The 20,176-nt window shown below is 38.7% G+C and overlaps 1 long non-coding RNA gene and 1 pseudogene across 2 annotated transcripts in view; one reads left to right on the top strand and one right to left on the bottom strand.

Annotated features, from left to right (window-relative positions):
* The first annotated feature begins 323 nt into the window (after nt 1-323).
* LOC123652863 overlaps nt 324-20,176 on the top strand; it is a 32,010-nt gene continuing 12,157 nt past the window's right edge. The window contains exons 1-3 of one of the 2 annotated variants that reach the window (XR_006742429.1): nt 324-458; nt 1,102-1,139; nt 7,411-7,543. This is a non-coding gene — a long non-coding RNA (uncharacterized LOC123652863). The remainder of the gene's footprint in view (nt 459-1,101; nt 1,140-7,410; nt 7,544-20,176) is intronic. The other variant, XR_006742459.1, reaches the window with a different exon arrangement.
* LOC118709692 lies at nt 14,334-14,421 on the bottom strand (annotated as a pseudogene).

Genomic DNA, 20,176 nt, shown 5'->3' with positions numbered 1-20,176 from the left:
GTACATTGAGGCTATGAAGGATCTTCACTACATTCTGCATCCAATCAAGTCAGAAGCAATGACAAGGCCACATATCTGGCCTTCCAAGGATGAGAGTTATACTGTGTACCATGGTGAAATTATTCAGGCAGTACCTTCTTGTGAGGACAAATGAAAACTTGGCAGCTGGTCCTCCTTGGCATTTTCCTACCCTCATCTCCTATCTCCATTTGAAACATCTCGAGCCTCTGTTATCTGAGGAAGCCCTCTCTTCTGTAGGAATTATTTCCAGAGTTAGCAGAACACCCATGTGAACTGAACTGAGCAGGATAGCTTCCTTCTTCACAAGTTCCTGGGATGATTGCAGCAGGCTGCTGGGGTGTGGTGGCAGTTGCTGAATTCCAAAATGACTGAATTATTGCTGGTGGATGTTTTCCTTCAATCTACCCAAAGCATGAGGACAGCAAAATGAACTGCAGGTAGGTCATACTGGCTCATCCTCTGCCAGTGGTTCTTTTGCATTTTCTCTTTCCATTTAGAAGGTAAATTGACTAATTTATAATATAGTTGAGTTTTTTTCTGTTAATTTTAAAATTATGTACAATAATACTGACTTTTTTAGTACAGTTCTATGAATTTGAACATATGAATAGAATCATGTAACCTCAACTACAATTAGGACAGAGTTTAGTTACATTGGTTTCCCTAAATTCCCTCACACTGTCATTTTGTAGTCAGACACCCTGCCCACCCCCCAACCTTTGGCAATTGCTGATTTAGTCTTTGTCACTAGAATTTGTCTTTTTCAGGAATGCTGCATAAATTGAATCATACCTTTGAGACTAGCTTCTTTCACTCAAACATAGTGCCTTCAATATTCATTTAAATTGTTGCATGCATCAACAGTTCATGTTGAGTAATATTCCATTGTATGACTGTCAGGTGTCTTCCAGAGTGGCTGGACCATCTTCCTACCAGCAGTGTATGAGAATTCCTTGCCAGCATCCTTGCCAGCCCTTTGTATTGTTTGACATTGTGATAGGAATGCAATACTCACTTGCTGTGGTTTTAATTTGTATTTTCTTAATGACTAATAATGTGGAGCATCTTTTTCATGTGCAGATTTGCCTTGTCTATACCCTCTTTGGTGAAGTGTCCATGTGAGTATTTTGGGTTGTTTGCTTTATTATAGTTGGATTTTATGCATAGAGCAAATATTTTTAATTTTCACAAAGTCCAGTTCTCACATTTTTATTCATTGCTGTCATGTGTAAAACTGCTCTTGGCCTAACTCCAGATCTTAAAGATGTTCGCCTATGTTTTCTTCTAAACATTGTCTAGTTTTACAGTTTACTTTTATACCTATGATCCATCTGGGTTAAATGTTTTTAGCCCAAGAATGAAGTCAAAGTTTATATTTATTTTTTGCAAGTGAATGTCCAATTGTTTCAAACACATTTATTAAAAACGTCCTTTTCCCATTGAATTGCCTTTGCTCCTTTGTCAAAATTCAACAGGCCACATTTGTGTGTGTCCATTTCTAGACCCTCAATTCTGTCTCATTAATCAATATCTATTCTTTATCAATAACATACTGTCTTGATTACGATGGTTTTATAAAATCAGTTTTAAAATCATATTGTATGATTGCTTCAACTTTTCTTTTTAAATAACATTTTGGCTATTTTAGTTCTTTTTTATACCATATAAATTTTAGAGTCAACTTGTTGATATTTACATAATTCCCTGCTGGGATTTTTAGAGGAATTGCATTAAACCTGTTCATTAATTTATCTTTACTATGTTGATCCTTTTAATCCATGATCATGATATGTCTCTCCACTTATTTAGGTACTTGATTTCTTCTCCTGGTGTTTTATGTTTTCTGCATGCATATTCTGCACACATTTTATTAGATTTATACATAACCCCTCTATTTTTATGAGCTATTATAAAGTATATATTTTATTTATTTCAGTTTCCAATTATCTGTTGTTTTTATTAATATGTAGAAACACAATTATTTTTTCAATATTTATTTGTTGAAAGTTTTACAGATGCCCCTTATTTTTCCCCCATTCACTCCCTCTACCCTGCTCCCACCCCTTCCCCAGGCATTCACTGCACTATTGTCTGTGTCCATGGCTCATGCATATATGCATGTAAGTTCCAAGGTTAACCTCTCCCCACACCCCTGCCCTCTTCACTGTGAAATACATCACTCTGTCCCATGCTTCAATGTCTGTGGCTCTATTTGGTTCATCAGTTTATTTTGTTCATTAGATTCCACATATAAATGAGATCATGCCTTTTTCTGATTGGCTTATTTCACTTAGCATAATACTCTCCAGATCCCTCCATACTATCTCAAAGGCTAAGAGGTCCTTTTTTTTTTTTTTTTTTAAAGCTGCATATTATTCCATTGTGTAAAAGTACCACAGCTTTTTATCCATTCATCTATTGATGGGTATTTGGAATGTTTCCAGATCTTAACTATTGTAAATAATGCTTTGAACACAGGGTGCATATATTATTTCTGATTGGTATTTCAGGATTCTTAGGATATATTTCTGGAAGTGGGATCACTGGGTCAAATGGCAGTTCCATTTTGAATTTTTTGAGGAAACTCCATACTGTTTTCCATAGTGGTTGTACCAGTCTGCATTCCCATGAAGAGTGTAAAAGGGTTTCTTTTTTATCTACAGCCTCACAAATACTTGGTTTTTGTTGATTTATTGATAGCCATTTTGTAAAGTGTGAGTTGGTGCCTCATTGTAATTTTAATTTGCATCTCTCTGATGATTAGTGATATTGAGTCCTTTTTCCTGTCTCTTGGTCATTGATATGTCCTCATTGAAGAAGTGTGGAGGGGGAAAAGGGTGAAGGGAGTCAATGGGGAAAAAATAGGGGACATCTGTAATACTTTCAACAATAAATATGCATTTAAAAATTAATTCTGCATGCACATTTTGCATATGCTTTGTTAGATTTATAACAGTAAATTAAAAAGCGAATTGGCTTTTTTTGTCTTTCTTTTGTTGAATTGTATGAGTATTTTATATATTTTGGTTATTAATCCCTTATCAGATATATTATTGGCAAATATGTTCTTCTATTCAATGGGTTCCTTTTTCATTTTGATGCTGGTTTCCTTTGCTGTGCAGAAGCTTTTTAGTTTGATATAGTTCCATTTGTTTATTTTTCTTTTGTTTCTCTTAACCTAAGTGAAAATGTGAGATGGCTGATATTTTACTGCCATTGTTTTCTTCTATAATTTTATGGTTTCATGACTTACATTTAAATATTTTAACCATTTTGAGTTTATTCTTGTGTATGGTGTAAGTTGGTGGTCTACTTTTATATTTTTGCATGTACCTATCCTATTTTCCTGGCACTATTTATTGAAGAGACTGTTTTTACTCTATTGTATGCTCTTGCTTTCAATGTCAAATATAAATTGAGCATAATGGTTTGGGTATATTTCTGAATTTGTGGAAACACAATTAATTTAGGGATATTGACCTTATATCTTGAAATCTAGCCAAACTTATTTATTAATTTTAGAAGTATTTTTTGTGAATTTCTTGGGATTGTCTCTAAATCCCTTGATATATCTGATTTAAAAAAATCTATAGTTATTTGCCTTGTTGTTCCCCTATATAAATAATTTAATGTTTTCCCTGGTTGCTTTCTTGTTCTTCATTTAGTTCTCAGAAGTTTTACTATGATATATTTGTATGAATTTTTTTTGTTATATCTAGCTTAGGGGTCACTGAGTTTCTTGTCTTTCACCAAATTATGAAAGTTTTAGCCATTATTTCTGCAAAATGTTTCTTTTTCTAAATCTTATTTTTCTTCTGGAATTCTGATTATATGCAGATTAGAACTTTGGCATTGTTTCATGCCCTCCAACCCACTTCATGGTTTTTAACTTTTTTTTTCCTGTGTTTAGATCACATAATGTCTATCCTGTCATCAAGTGCACTAATTTATTTTTTTTTCTCTGAGCATAAATAGTGTGTGTGTGTGTGTGTGTGTGTGTGTGTGTGTGTGTGTGTTTTCATGTTGGCTACTATATTTAACTAGAGGCCCAGTGCATGAAATCATGAGCATGTAGGGTCTCTAGGTCTAGCCTGCGATCAAGGCCATCTTGCAGCTGCTCATCAGTCCTCAGTCCCATCCCGCTGCCACCCACCTTGGTTCCCTGTGGTTCCCTGTTCGCCATCCAGCAATGGCAGCCTGTGGGCCAGGGGAAAGGACAAAGAGGTCTGCCTTCTGCCTACTTGCCAGTCCCCAGTCTAGGGGGGAGGGCCTAAGAGGTGGTCAGTGCAGCTCATAGCAACTGATTTTTACACCATTATGGTCGCTGGGTTTTTATTATATAAGAATAATTCTAAAGTTTTCATTTAACAGTTCTGAAGTTTTCTTTTTTTTTTTTTTAATATCTTCTCTTTCTTTGATGATATTTTCTATTTTAATTTTGTTTCAAGAATGTTGTTATTGTTCAACCATTTTTATAGTAGCTGCTTTAAAGTCTTTTGTTAGAGAATCCAACATCTATATAATCTCATTGTTGTATCCATTGTCTTTTTTCCATATCAATTGATATTTTCCAGATACTTTTTGTCACATAATTTTGAGTTTTATTCAGAATATGCCAAGTAATATATCATGAAGCTTTGCATCTTGATTAAATTCTATGAAAAATGTTTGAACTATTTTTGTTTCTGCAAACAAACATCTGGTCTGGTTCGGTGATAACTATCCTCATTTGAATTGTCATTGCAACAGCAGTGCTACTGATTGGTTTTCAAAACCTCTGCAGTGCTCCTCAGACCTGTCACACATGTGTACACCCCACCTAAAGGCCAGTCTGGGACATTGGAGGTAGTTTATCCTTTAGCTGAACTCTCATCTCTCAAGGTCTACCTGCCTATGCCCTTTAGATATAGATCCAGACATGATCAGCTGGTTAGCAAGGTAGCGCAAGGAAGGGGTTCATAAACAACTTTAAAAGTTTGCTTCGCTAAGCTCCTTCTTCTCAGTAATAACCACAGTACTTTTACTTCTCTGTGCTCTCCTTTTTACTCCTTTAGCAAGGAAGTGAAAAGTTACCTCACTCTAATATGTACTTCCTGTGACTATGCCTGTATCCACCCACACACTGACAAAAAATTTAATTAGCTATTGTAAAAATAAATAAATAAATAAATAAATAAATAAATAAAGCAATTAGGATTTCCCCTCCCTTCTTTGGATCACAGTTTCCTCTCTTACAGTTTTAGATAATTACACAATCTTATTTCCCAAACCACCACTGCAAACAGTAGGATGGCTTTGGGGCTAAAGTGTGAGGAAACAGAGAAAGCATAAAAACAAAGAAGATAAAAACAATAACAGGATTTTCCCAACTCTCTCTGAAAGTTAAGGGTATCCCTCATGCTCTCAGAGCCAGACCTTGAGGTGTCCTGGAGCTCTCTGAGTCTGCCTCTAGATCTCTACTTCTGCTTTCAGGCTGCACTGAGTTTACACCAGGTACACCAAAGAAGAGGTAAAATGGCAAACTTGCTTCCAGTTTAGTGGCACATGGAATTTGGACATGGTCCCAATTTGTCTGCTTCTATTTACTTTGCAGAGTTCTCAAACAGCTGCCAAATTATGCAATCAGGCAGAAAGTACTTCCTCCATCTCAATGAGCTGGAGCCTTGCTGGTGGATTTTTAAGTCTTATTCTCAAAGGAAAGGCTGATGACTGACTATGGCCTTGAATCCAATAGATTCAATATTGAGGACACTTGTTTGAACACTTTTATTTTAATATATAAAAACACTGGGTCCATCACATCCACAAGAGGAAGCTCGACCAACCCGAAGTCAGTCCTGTAGTCAGTGCTGGGTTGCCGTGGCAACAACCCAGCACTGACTGCTACAGCTGCAGGCACTGTGACCAAGCACTGAATGCTGAAAGGTCTTTGAATCAGACTGGGAGAGAGGCCTGAAGAGAGAAGCAGGTTCTGATCTGTAGCCTCTGTGGCAGCTATTGATCAACACTTGCCTCTCTCTTTCTCTCTGGTCCTGGCCAGCAGCTACATCTCCATTTCTCTCCAAACCTCCATCAGCCCCACCTTTCTGATCAGGCCCCATTGATAGACCCAGAGATGCTGACTGGCATGGAAACTGACCAATCAGAACCAAATCTGGGTGAAATGTGGGGAACCAATGGCTTCCTAGGAGGCAGAGCTTTTGACCTGACTGTCATAGAAACTGACCAATCAGAACCAAATTGACCAGTAGAGGAGGGCAGTTGGGGATGAGATCAGGCCAGCAGGGGAGGGCAGTTAGGGGTGACTAGGCCAGCAGGGGAGTGGTTAAGGGCAATCAAGCAGGCAGACAGGTGAGTGGTTAGGAACCAGCAGTCCCAGATTGTGAGAGATATGTCCAAATGTTTATACTGGCATTTGTACATCCTCCACAGCATCCCAGATTGAAGAGGGTGAGGCTGGGCTGAGGGACACTGCCTGTCAGTGCACAAATTTCATGCACTGGGCCTCTAGTTTTTATATATTTTCAAACTTCAAGAAAAGTTGCAAGAATAGTAAGGATAGTATAAGAAACTCATAATCTTTACTCAGATTTATTAAATGTTTTACATTTTGTCCCATCTGTTATATCATTCTCTCTTTTCCTCCTCCTCCTACTCCTCCACCTACTCCTCCTCTTTCTTTCTTCTTCTTCTTCCCCTTCTTCTTCTTCTTCTTCTTCTTCTTCTTCTTCTTCTTCTTCTTCTTCTTCTTCTTCTTCTTCTTCCTCTTCTTCTTCTTCTTTTTCTTCTTCTTCTTCCTCTCTCTGTCTCTCTTTCTCTCTCCAATTAATTTCTCTCCCTGGGTCATTGAAGACTAAGTTGGAGACATTATATATTTCCTAAGAACAGAGAACATACTTTGACCTTGGAATAGTACACTATCAAAGTCAAGGATTTTAAAATTGACATAATGCCATTGTTTAACCCACAGTACATATTTAAATTTCAAGATAATGCATTTCATTTAGTTTTTGTTTCTTTAGTATCCTTAATCAGGAACGAGTTTACTTATATTTTCTCATACCTAGTGTCCGTCTATGAATTTTTGGTAGGAATACCACAAAAATGATGTTTTGTCTTTCTCAGTGAATCACAGCAGGAGTGTCTTGCTGTCAATTTGTCCAAATATTTGTTTTATAACTTGAGGTAGCATTGACCAAGCTTATGCATAAATAACTAATAGTGTTTCTTCCCTAGAACAAGTTTAAGGGAGTGGTGGAGGCTTGCTCTTGTGAAATTTCTTTCTCTTGCTTTGTTTAGATTAGTAGTTGTTTTGACCTAACATCTAGGGAAAAAATTACTTGCAATCTGCCTGGAATAAAAATAAGCCCTGGATATACTCTTCTGCAGTGTGCTTGTTATTCCCAGCTGAGAGCTGTGTGGATGCCTGGGTAGCAGTGGGTCTCTCCTCACCACCTTCTGGGCAACCACCCATAATTCTTCATTCCTGTGGTGCCCAAATGAATGGAGACTAACCAGCTCTGTGAGTGGAAAGGAAAAGATTTGTAGTATGACCTGGCCCCAATTTTCATGGGAAAAAAAAGTCTATCTTAAATTTTACTTTTGGTTTTCACAATAGTCCACTGAAAAAAAAGAGCATGTTTTTTTTTAAATCAATTTTAGCCACATAACCATTCAAGAGAGTTCACTTCCTGAAAGCATTCACAACCCCACCCCTCAGCCTCTGCTGCTATGTAGTGTCTGATCTTGCACAAGCTGTAGATGAGTTGAGACAAGTAATCAATATTTCACTTATATATTTATAACTCTACTGTAATGCAAGTCTGACAAAGTAAATGTCCATTAAGGAAAAAAAAAAAAAGAAATTTGCACCAGGGCTTTTCACATGGCTTCCTGCATGTATTTGCTTTGCACTAACGAATTGAGGCCAGGTCCTCAAAGACTTCATGATATTCAGGTCAGTCCTGATTGAATGTGATTCCATCTCACTGTGCACCTCACAGCTATTAGTATCCAACTTCCAAAGTTACAGAAGGGAGATGAGGAAACAAATATAGCACTGAGCCCATGCCAGGTGAAGACTATTGACTTAAATTTCATTTCCCCAGCAGTTTAAAACATTTAAAGGATAAATTATGGATTAGATCTTTGTTCTGGTTTACTAGTCATAATATTTTGATATACTCCTTTCAGATACTTGAGGACTTCATCTCAGCACTTTAATAGCAAGTAGCTTACATTCCTGGATTTTTCTAGATTTTTCTCTCAATGGAATTCAGACATATTACAAACAAAGAAATACCCAATATTTGACTTGTGGTAAGTGGAGAGGAGAATGACTCAGGGCTATGGAATACTTTCTCCAGTTCTTGCTGCTTGAGTGGCCAGAAGTTCCTTAGTACACATATGCAAAGTCTATGCATTTTCTCTCAGTTTAAGAAAAGTGATGTGCCCTGGGAAAGACCATAGTGAGGATTTCTCTACCCAACGTGGAGTATTTTGTCACCTTTCGTGGCATTCTACTGCTTTAACTCTGGCTCTCACTAGTGATGCTACCCACTTTCACCATGAGCAAATTTGCAATTTTTGGTATGTTTATACAAGTTTGTGGCCATAATCTGTTATATTACAATATTTCACCTTTTGTCTGGCATTCCTGTGATGCTTTCTTTTTTACACTCCTCTTTGCCGTATATGTTCAGATTCACACTTCACTCTTCATTTCTCACCTTTCTTTCCTAATCTGTCTCTTATTAGAATTTCTTATTCTTTTCAGGCATCTGCTGGAGAGATGAAATACATTTGAAACAAGCCCCCAGAGACCTTGGGCTATATCTGTTTTGGAAAGGCCACTCAGTCCCAACCAGTCTGGGACTTTGGCAGCAGACATGGGCAGAAAAAGGGTGCTTCCTGAGGTGTCCTGAGAAACTGACCTACCACGTTTTTGGGTTGATCTTCATATTTGATGGGGGCAATCACATAAATGGAATCTAACTCCAAATTAGTTCTGAGGGCCTGGATTTCTCACGTCCTAGTTAGAGAAAGAATTTGCAGTAGTTACTGCAAATGCATGCAGGAAGGTGGCAAGAAAGAGAGTATGAGTCAGTGTTATTTCATCAGAATTTTCTCATCAATGTTCTTTCAGAGCTCCAAGGAACTCTTCAGCTTCTCACTTTTCTGTTTGTTTTTATTTTCTCTTTATTTATAATCTTAGACTCATGACACTTTGAAGTTAACATGTACCTCAAAGGTGATCTAGTCTAGGCCCCTGTTTTAGTAGTTGAAAATGTACCTAAAGAGGACACAGGACCATGGAAAAGAATAATGGGAAAAAATACGGGTTTTTAAGTCAGAGGGACTGGAGCTCATTTTGGCCCCATTTATTTAATTTCTCTGTGCCTTAGTGACTCATCTGTAAAATGATATTGGTCACACATACATGCCGTTTTAGAGGAATGAATGAGATAACATGCTGAGCACCTGGGACAGTGACTGGAATGTATTGGGCTTTGAATAACTAGTAACCTCCTTTTTTTCCCTCCAAAATAAATTTTTTCTCTTTATTTTCTTAAATGACTCTTTCAAGAAACTACCTTTCTTATTCTCTTGCTTTCTAGCTAGTTCTGTCTTTCTCCCTGTTTCTGTTCATAATGAATTCACAATCCTACTTATAGCTCTCCTCTGGCTTTCATGTTCATCCATTCACCAGAGGTTTTTTTGTTTTATTTTTTAATAGATTTTTTATTGATTTTGGAGAGGAAGGGAGGGGGGCAAGAGAGAAACATCAATGATGAGAGAGAATCATTGAGCAGTTGCCGCTTGATGCCCCATACTGGAGATTGAGCCCAAAACCTGGGCATGTGCCCTTACCAGGATTTGAATTTTAAACCTCCTGGTTTATACTCCATTGCTCAACCATTGAGTGACACTGTTCAGGTACCAGAAGTTGTTTTTTTTTTGTTTTTTTGTTTTTTGTTTTTTTAAAGACAACTGGAAGCATTTCTTTATTCCTACCCTCAAACGATTTCTCTCCCTTTGAGTTCTCATCTTACTTCCTGTTTCCATTACTCACATCATCTTTCAATCCTGGTATCACTGGTTCTCCTTGTGTGCATGTGTTATACCTATTGAAGCTAGACTGGAAAATTCATGAGAGCTAGAATCACCCTATATATTATTTAGTTATTATTCCTTATTAGATCTCCTGATTTTCTCCCTCACATGATAGATACACAATTAATATTCATTAATGGATTAATGTATTCCTGTTACCCTTTCCAAAGACACCTTCTCCTATAGCTTCTTTACTAAGGGGACACATAAACATGGAGTAAATATTTGGCTGCATCTTTACAGCTAATTAAATGTCTCTGAGTAAAACCACACTAAGTAAAGGGTGCAGTCCTTGACTTTGGTGTCCAGCAAACTCACACTGTCATGGTGAATGGTTATGGAGAGACCACTGCCTCTCCACGTTGGCTTCCTATATTTGCATCAAGGAAGCACAGAAGCTTGTGTCCATAGTGATGAACTCTGCATTTCCTTCTTGAAACAAAACTATTTCATATTTATCTATAGGCCATCTCAGAGATGCATCAATTAGCAATGTCAAGGCCTTAGTAAGTCATCCAGGCTGTCCCCTGTTCCCCACTGTGCCTTTTCAGGCAGCTTCATCCCTTTCACTTCAAGCCCTTCAGATTGAATTTACAAATAGATTTTAAATGGGATCACCTCAAGTTGAATTCCTGTGCTCAGTGAGATGTTAGCAATGTATTATTTGGGTTGTATAAAATGGGAGTTTAGTGAGGTTAATTTCTCCTTCTTCCTTACCTTGGGCTCATTATTTAATAAAGTATGTGCAGACTTAGAACTTCTCATAATTCATCCTGCTTTCTGTTTCTTTAGAGTCCAAACTCATAAATCACTCTTTGTGATGACATAATCAGTTCCTAGGGGCATGTGTTGGTACTGCCAGCTGAGAATTACAGCTCCAGACTCCAAGCAAACTTAGAGACTCATTCAAAGAGTTATACCCCATCCTTTGCTTCCTTTACTTGATGAAGTATCAAGAGCTAATGTACCCAAACACATTCACAAGTGGGAGTAGCCACAACATATCCAACTAAGAGAACTTGATGATTATTTGGAAACACAAACTCCCCAAATTTTATGACAACAACAGAAAATGAACATGCCCCACAGGAAACAAAATTTGTCTATTAGAAAGTGCAAAATTTTAAATATATGAAATTAACAACATTCTCAAATTAACATTGTTCTCTTTAGAGAACACTTAGCTTTGAAATACAGCCAAGAGTAATCTATTTTCTATTTTTTTATTTCTGCTTCCTTCCTGTCTTTATAGTGTTTGTGAATTTGTATTTCTATGAAGTTTGTATATATTATGCATTTGAAAAAAATTAAATAAAAAAAGAAAATTGTAGCACACTAGACTTCTAAGAACATTTAAAAGACTAAGTCCAATTCCTAATTTTAGAGATGAAGACACTGAGGTCCAAAAACATGTCTGAGAGCTGGATACTGAAAGCAGGGGCAGTGTCATAGAAGCCGTGAGACCCAGTCTCTCAGGCCCAGCCCAGCATTCCACATGCCATCCTATTGAGGTACACATTAGCCAAACATCACTTAGACAAACAGACACTTCCATTCATGTTGGAAGGTTCCCTTCAGGGGTTTTACTATTAGAAAAAGCATGTGCAAGTATTTTTATTTCAAACTCAGGAAATGGAAACAACATTGAAAAGTATTTAAGTTCTCTAAATAGAACATTGAAATGATTCTAATGTTACTGTCCTCATTTTTAAAATGAGAGGGTTGCCCGTCCCTCCACCTATGAGCCAGGAGGTCACAGTTTGATTCCTGATCAGGGCACATGTCTGGGTTACAGGCTCAACCCCCAGTGTGGGGCATACAGGAGGCAGCCATTTAACTATTCTCTCTCTTCATTGATGTTACTATTTTTCTCTCCCCCTCAGTTACTCTCTGAAATCAATAAAAATATTAAAATGAGAGGGTTAACCATATGATTCTTGAGTCCTCTCCACCTTGACTACTCAAGAATTCTAAATATTGTTCCTTAACAATCCTGAACCTTCAATTATCACAATTATAAAACAGAGCTAATTGTATTTAAGAGGACAATGGTGACAGTTAATAAGAGGATACATAGAAAGTACATTTAATTCCTTCAATAAAAAAACAGTGTAAGAATAAACAGTAAACCACTTACAGCAACTCAAAAGTAATAGGAACTATAGAACATAATCAACTTTAGATTAAATTGTATGGATTATTATTTCTTGGAGGGTTATTTCTAACAAATGTTCAATTTCAGGTTGATTCTCTGCCACTTAGCATGCATCAGGATAGTGAGATGAACTAAAAAAACACTAGCCACTTTGATATTTAACAAAACTAGCTATTATTAAAAAAGTAATTTGTTATATTTTAAAAATATAAATGCCAGAACTATGGTTTAATAGCATTTTGCTTGCTGTTGGAAGTATTTACTTAACAGTGTCCTCCATTAGCAAAGATAAGGAAGGGCAATTATAATATACTAGAGACCTGGTGCACAAAATTTGTGCATGGGGTGGGGGTTGCCCCTCAGCCCAGCCTGCACCTTCTCCAATCTGGGACCCTGTTATAGGCATTCAGACATCCCTCTCACAATCCAGGATTGCTGGCTTCAAACCACTTGCCTGCCTGCCAGCGTAATCACCCCATAACCACTCTCCTGCCAGCCTGATCAACAACTAAGTGGTCCTCTGCCAGCCCAATTGCCCCTATCTGCCCTCCCCTGCAGGCCTGATCACCCCCAACTACTCTCCCCCACAGGCCTGGTCCCCCCAACTGCCCTTCCCTGCAGGTCTGGTCCCCCCCTGTCCTCCTCTGATGGCCAGGTCACCCCTAACTGTCCCCCACTACTGGCCTGTTAGCCTCCAACTTCCCTCCCTTTCAGGCCTAGTCCTTCCCAACTGCTCTCCCCTGCTGGCCTGATATCTCCCAACTGTCTTCCCCTGTAGGCCTGCACCCCCCACCCCAACTCCCCTGTAGGCTTGATCATCCCCAACTGCCTTCTCTTTCAGGCCTGGTCCCTCCCAACTGCCCTCTCCTGACAGCCTGATCAGCCCCAACTGCTCTTCTGTGCCAGCCTGATTGCCCCTAACTGCTCTCCCTTGCTGGCCTGGTTGTCCCCTAATTGCTTGCTCCCCTGCACTGGCCTGATCTCACCCTGAACTGCTTGCTCCCCCTCACCAGCCTGATCTCACCTCTAACTGCTTGTTCCTCCACTGGCATGATAAGCCCTAACTGCTTGCTCCCCTGAGGGCCTGATTGCCCCTAACTGCCTCTGCCTAGGCCCCCACCACTGTGGCTTTGTCTGGAAGGAAATCGGACCAATCTAATTAGCACATTACTCTTTTATTAGTATAGATTACTTTAAATTCTGCATTTCTCTTTAAAGGGATATAAAGAAATGGACACCTTTTTGAAGTAGAGCAACCAGACTTGAATGAAACCATGTTGTCCAAGGAATAGTTAAGGGAGAGATGATAAACTCAGTGGGAATATGTCAGGAGTCTTCAAATATCTAAAGCATTGTCATTTGGAAGAATGACTCTCATTATGTTACTTGGCTTTAGTAACGTGGAAGGACAAATTTTAGCTTATTATAAGGAAACTAGAGGCCTGGTGCATGAAATTCATGCACTGAAGTGTGCACAGGGGTAGGGGGGTCTCCCAGCTTGGCCTGTGCCCTCTTACTGTCTGAGACCCAGATAGGGGATTGGTTTAAGCCAGGAGTCAGACATCCTTCTTGCAATCTGGGGCTCTTGCAGTTCTAGACCCCTTGCTCCTTATCACCTGCCTGCAGAGGAGGAGGGAGAGGCTCTTGCCACCACTGCTGCACTTGCCAGCCATGAGCCCGGCTTCTGGCTTCTCCTTAGTGCTGCTGTGGAGGGGCTTTTGGCTGAGTGGTGCTCCCCCTGTGGCAGTGCACTGACCACCAAGGGGCAGCTTCTGCATTGAGCATCTGCACCCTGGTTGTCAGCATGCATCATAGCAGCCAGTTGTTCTGCTGGTCGTTCCACCATTCAGTCGATTTGCATATTAGGGTTTTATTATATAGGATACTTTCTAAGAACCAGAAAGATGGGAATATTTGGTGAACTGTGACCCTTACCTTGTCCCATGATGGAGTGTTTAGGCCCAGTGTGGGTGAACAATGGTAGATGGTTGGACCAAATAACTTCCCTCATGGGTACTCCAAGCTCAGAGATGCTATGATTTTAATAGAGTGACTTTGGCTAAATTACTATTTAGGTCTCTGTTTTCTCATTTATACTACACTTGATCTTAGCCAAAAGGCCGAGAAGCGATTGTTTTCTCATTTATAAAGTGAAACATTTAGACTAGCTCAGTGATTGTGACCAGTTTTTTCAGATGGTAAACCTGTTTCCAGTAAATGGAATCTTCAGTAGAACTCCCACATGTGATGAGTTGAGAGAAGGTTCGATCTCTGGAGGGAGGGTTGAAAGCCCTGACCTCTGTCCCCAGGGCCTGCCCACCTCCAGTCCATTTGTTCCTCCCTTGGGCAGCCTTTGAGTACCTGGGAGAAATCCAAGAACTACAGGTTAAAAATCACAATACTTCCTAATATTCCTAGCAGAACTACAATTTTATGATTGTCATGTAATTCTACAACTATTATTTAACCAAATTAATAAACATAATACTTTTTTTCAGCCTGTTTCTGGCTGGAAGCTTACTCCAAGAACTGCTTGGAGTACCCATGAGGGAGGTTATCTGGTCCAACCATCTACCATTATTGGCACAGTGGTAAGAATATGAAATTTACAACCAGGAGAGCTTGGGTTCAAGTCTCAGTGCTATGTTTTATTAGTTTAGTAACACTGGGTAATTTTATTAGCCTCTCTAAGCATTAGGAGGTAAATCACCTCATGGCATTTGGGGAAAGATAAACTAGATCACTTATTGAAAAATACTTAAGGTAAATACGATTTGTGTTGAAATATGAAATACTCAACTATGTAGCTGCTTTATTAATACAAGACCAAATGAAATTGGGGGAAAAGAAGTTTCTTCCTATAACAATAATTTCTTATCACTGGTAGTAACAATTTGAAGCCAAAGACCTTACTATTACCTTGCAAAGCTTTCAATAGCACAGGCCCACTAGAGGAGGAAAGCTAATGCATTTATATCAGCCTCCAGCATCCCCACAGATCTTTCTGTGTGACCTTAACTAAAGTCTGTGGTCACTTGGTGACTTTTACACAATAGAATGAAACTGCAATATAAAGAGATATCTCTAAGAAGGATTGGGGTTTGGTTTATCAGAGACCCTCACTTTGGCACAACTTTTCCGAAAGCCAAAAGCTTTCTTGGTAAAATCCCCAAGCTACCTCTTATAACCCCTTCCAAATATTCTTGTTAATTTTTTAAATCTAAGCATTGCCTACTCTTTTTGCCTAAAGTGAATGTATATTTGTTCAGCAAACATTTCCTGCACATTTACTCTGCACAAGAGTTTTAGAGGAAAACAAAGTAACTCATATGTTTGCAGAGCTTACAGATTAGTCTAGACACTTGCAACCACAACTACACATCAGAGGTTCTTCAAAGGTGATTTGCAGTGCTCTTCATGCCCCTGTCACTCATGTTTCCAGCCTACTTATTCTTTATTTCTTGCCTTAGAAGGTTCTGAAGTTCTCTTGCTGCTGTCCATCTAAAGCACCCTTCTACACCAGCTTATGTGGCATGACTTCCGGACTTCCTGCTCCAAAACTAACTCCTGTTTTCTCCCATACCCCTCCCACTCTGCAGAATCTGACCCTTAATGTTTAAGGAAGAAATCTAAATAGTGAGTAAGGTCAGTAGGCTTAATTCTTCCCCTTTCTACTTCTCACTTAGGGGTAATTTATGTTTTAAATAACCTTAGTAAATTTGAATTAATTAGAAGCAATGTTCTGTGGATGGGATGCACAAGGACACTTCCTTGATGCATTCCATAATGAAGTTCTACTGACCTTTTTATGGAACCAGAGAGGAATATGACTGATTTAACAGCCACATAGAGGAACATATCTATAAGCAAAAGTAATACTTAGTAAAAACCACCTCAGAACATCTGAGAGCAAGCAAAATACAGAAAGATAAATCAAGGACAGGTTATATTGGGAAAGATACAGATATATCTTTATTCTGGTCTTGAAGGAGATAATAGGCATATACAAACTTGATCTATTTTTCCCTCTTTTTGGAACTATTAAAGAGGGATGAGAGCTCATATATAGATTAGGATGGTCTGACTAAGGATAATACTAAAGGTAAGTGTTATTTAGGGTTTAAAATATTTCCTGGAAGTTATTTACTTATTGGTTACAAGGAGGTAGCATGACTCATTGCTTACATCCTTCCTGTGGCCAACTTCCAGTCATTTATCGCCTGACATATTGGATCAAGACTGATAGAATCTTTAGGGAAAATACAGAGTGCTCTATTCTAGTAAGAAGGCACTAAACCAAGGAAATAAAATGATCCCTGAAGATGAGGTCTACTAAGAACGCATTCCTATGTATCCTATAGACATGAATAGTCCAGGGATTTAATAGTGGTGGAGAGATATACACTAGATAAAACATCAGCAATATATTAAGAAAAACCACACATGGAAACATTGAAACCAATATGGATAATAAATAATATAAATACCATATCTTCCCTACAGGTCCCCCACCTCACTTTCTGAATAAATATATTTATACTAGGGGCCTGAAGCATGAATTTATGCACCAGTGGATTCTCTTGGTCTGGCCTTTGGGATTGAGCTGAAACCAGCTCTCCAACATCCCCTGAAGGGTCCCAGATTGTGGGAGGGCATAGGCCAGGCTGAAGGACCCCACCAGTGTATGATCCGGGCTGGGGAGGGATGCAGGAGGTTGGCCAGCTGGGAGGGACCACAGAAGGGTTCTGGGGCATGTCCAACTTATTTTGTTCAGTCTGATCAGCCAGACCACAGCAGTAAGCTAACCTACCAGTCAGAGCGTCTGACTCCTGATAGTCAGTGCACATTATAGCAAGCAGTTGAGTGGCATTAGCATGTCATTAGCATATTGTGCTTTGATTGGTTGAACAGATGACTGGACACTTAGCATATTAGGCTTTCATTATATAGAATTGTGATGCAGTGTACCCAGTTTCTATGAAGTGAGATATTTAAATATTTCTTTAAATTTTTTTCTAAAGATTCAAATAAATTGGATAAGCATGAATTCCAAACACTCAGATCTTCCAAGATAACTCATAAATTAAAATATAAATTATAAGGTATATTAAAAAGTACTGGGGCACAAATTGACTTATAGGAAAAAGTGAAATCATGAGCATCAACTATGATATACAATTAAATAATATAAGCTTCACTTGATAGGAGAAGAAATACTATTAAATATCTAAAGAATGAGATATTATATACTCGTGGGTATGTTTGTGTATGAGCATGAGAACAAGATCAAGCAGGGGGGCACTCATCACTAATGTGAGGAATCTATCTCAATGTCTGAATTTGTGGGTCAAGCCTCCAAACCCTACTACAACCTGCTGAAGGTGATAATGAGAATCCTTGAGAATGGTTGAGCTAGTACTTCCTTAAGCCCAGAAGGAAAAGGCTCAGAGATGATACTAAGTGATTTATGGAGAATAAACCATCTGAGTTTATAGACTAAGATTTATACTTGCTACAAAAGTATAAATCTTTTATCCTGTGTATCCTGGAGAGCACAAAATCCTGAGATAGATTCCTGGTTCTGATCCCAACTCCACCATTAACCAGCCACATGTGACCTTAGCAAGTCTCTTAACCTCACTAACCCCAGCTTCTTTTTCTATAAAACTGGGATTAATATCAGTACTGATTTCAGAGGGCTGTTGCAAGGATAAAATAAGATCATCTGTATCTTTGGCATAGAATAGAGGCTCAATAATTATCAGCTATTATTATTATTGTTAATTATTATTCAGTTCTTTCTTATAACTATCCCAATTGTTACCTAATTGTGAGGGAGATATCTATGCCTAAAAATATATTTTAATTCACATTTCTGGTTATTCATGAATATTTTTCACTATAGGCTTAAAAAGTAAACGTTAAAAAAAAAAATCTCCTTTTTTGTGCCTCCAGAATACTAAATTGCATGTGAAACAAAACACCTTTAGGAAGATGTTTCTGGAGAAAAAAACAGATTTTCCCCCCTAGATCTTAAGTAGTTAATTGCTTGAATCCTGCCTCCCCACTGCCAGGTAAGAATGCCAACTGCGAATGTAGGAAGTCCAACCTGCTCTGTATTCTCCCAACAAATGGAAGTTAGCCAAATTTCTGATCTCTGAGGATCCAATGGGCTAGTCAGGGTCTGGGAACACATGAAAAATAGCAGGATGCAGAAGGAGAATTCTTTCTTATAAATTCCATGCTGGAGTGCTCTGAAATTAGCCAACTTTAATTCTGCGGAAATTCAGCGATCAGTTTAGGGCAGAAGTCTATGAACTTTTATCTCTAAGTTATACTGGGGGGACCATTTATATTCCTGTATCCTTAAATTGCTATGAAAATAAGGAATGGTTGTGAATGAAATAATAAACTGATTTGTGTAAAGAATTGCCTGAGCTAAAGAGAGGGGTTGTAGACAGTTCTCAGGTATATTGTCCAGATCTGGCCCCTAATTTCTAAGTAAGTGGGAACCTAATGGCCTCTGTGCCTGGTGACTGACTTTCCTGAGTAGATGTGATGCATGTAGACAGAGTTGGGGGTGTGCACACCTCTGTCCATGCTACAGGTCATGCCAGATGTTCATAGATATATCTTAATTTATGGCCTTTTTTTAACCTTATTTCTCCTCCAGACACTCAAAATCTGAGTCCACAAACTCTGCTTGCACAAGTGAGACCATCTTAATGAATTCCCCACCTTCTCCATTTAGCATCTGCATGGGTATTCACTCTCAGGTTCTCCCACCTGGTGCCTGTTGAAAGTATCAGGGCTTGATGTCTCACAGTTTTGACCTATTGAGCTATCTAAGCTCTCAAGTTCCATTTTATAAGCCTAGGGCAACAAAGGACCAGCCCACCTGCTTGTAGACATTTCTTCTGTGTTCAGTCAAAATGTATTTAAATAAATATTACCCCTCAAGGTGCAAAGCCCAGGTCAGGCACCTTGTAGGATACAAAGGTTTTTTCTTTTCTAGGGGTCATGCCCTTACCAGTGAGGTGACTACTCAACCAGGTATATCTATGGCAAATGGCTCAGAGAGTTAAAATAGATACAAGTTATTTGAGAAAGGAGAATATTCTCAGGCAAGAGCCTCGAGGAAAACTCTGAAAGAAGTGGACCTGTAAATGAAAGCAGAAGTTTGGCTGTGTAGTCAGTGGGTAGCAAGGATGAAGACAGGCCTAGACTTATAAATGGAGCACACGTCTCCCCCACTATCTGAAAGTAGAGCGTTCCAATGAATCCTTTCCTAAGCCCAAATATAATAGTGTAAAGTGAAGGAGCAATTATCTTAAGACGGACATATCTTGCTAACAATACAAAAAGTAAATGGAGATACAGCACAGATGTTCTCAGACAGAATTAAAACCTCTGGCAGCTTCATGCAGAGATGCTGAGGACAGTTCCTGAAAAAGGAGCTTGGTGTTGCTCTCACTGCTTGGGGTGTTGCCTCTATAACACTCACTGAAGGCTCTTTTCCCTTTCCACTTTTTTTTTAAATAAAAGTGAAAATTATCTTGGGATTTTTCAGTTAGCAAAAACAGGTGCTAACGTAGGTCTTTCATAAAAGCCAAGTTGTGTAATATGAACCTTCAAATAGCATTTTTTGTGAGACTGTATTTGTGAGACGTTGAATCTGTGTCTTAGGTTTCCTCAGGGAACTATAGCAATAGCAAAAAGACAGCAACTGAGTGGTACTTATAAATTTTAATCTTTGGAATTCTTTGTAAGTAGAATATTACATAGGAATAAATCCATAATGTTTCTGGAGAAAAAAACGGAATGGTCATGGAAGGGGCAGGACCTTTGTTTCCTGTAGCTGCCATAACAAATTACCACAGAATGGGA

The sequence above is a fragment of the Pipistrellus kuhlii genome, unplaced genomic scaffold (assembly GCF_014108245.1).
Source record: "Pipistrellus kuhlii isolate mPipKuh1 unplaced genomic scaffold, mPipKuh1.p scaffold_m20_p_1, whole genome shotgun sequence".
In the NCBI taxonomy this organism is placed as follows: domain Eukaryota; kingdom Metazoa; phylum Chordata; class Mammalia; order Chiroptera; family Vespertilionidae; genus Pipistrellus; species Pipistrellus kuhlii.
Note: the sequence above shows the minus strand (reverse complement) of the source record. Positions and strands in the feature narration are given on the sequence as shown.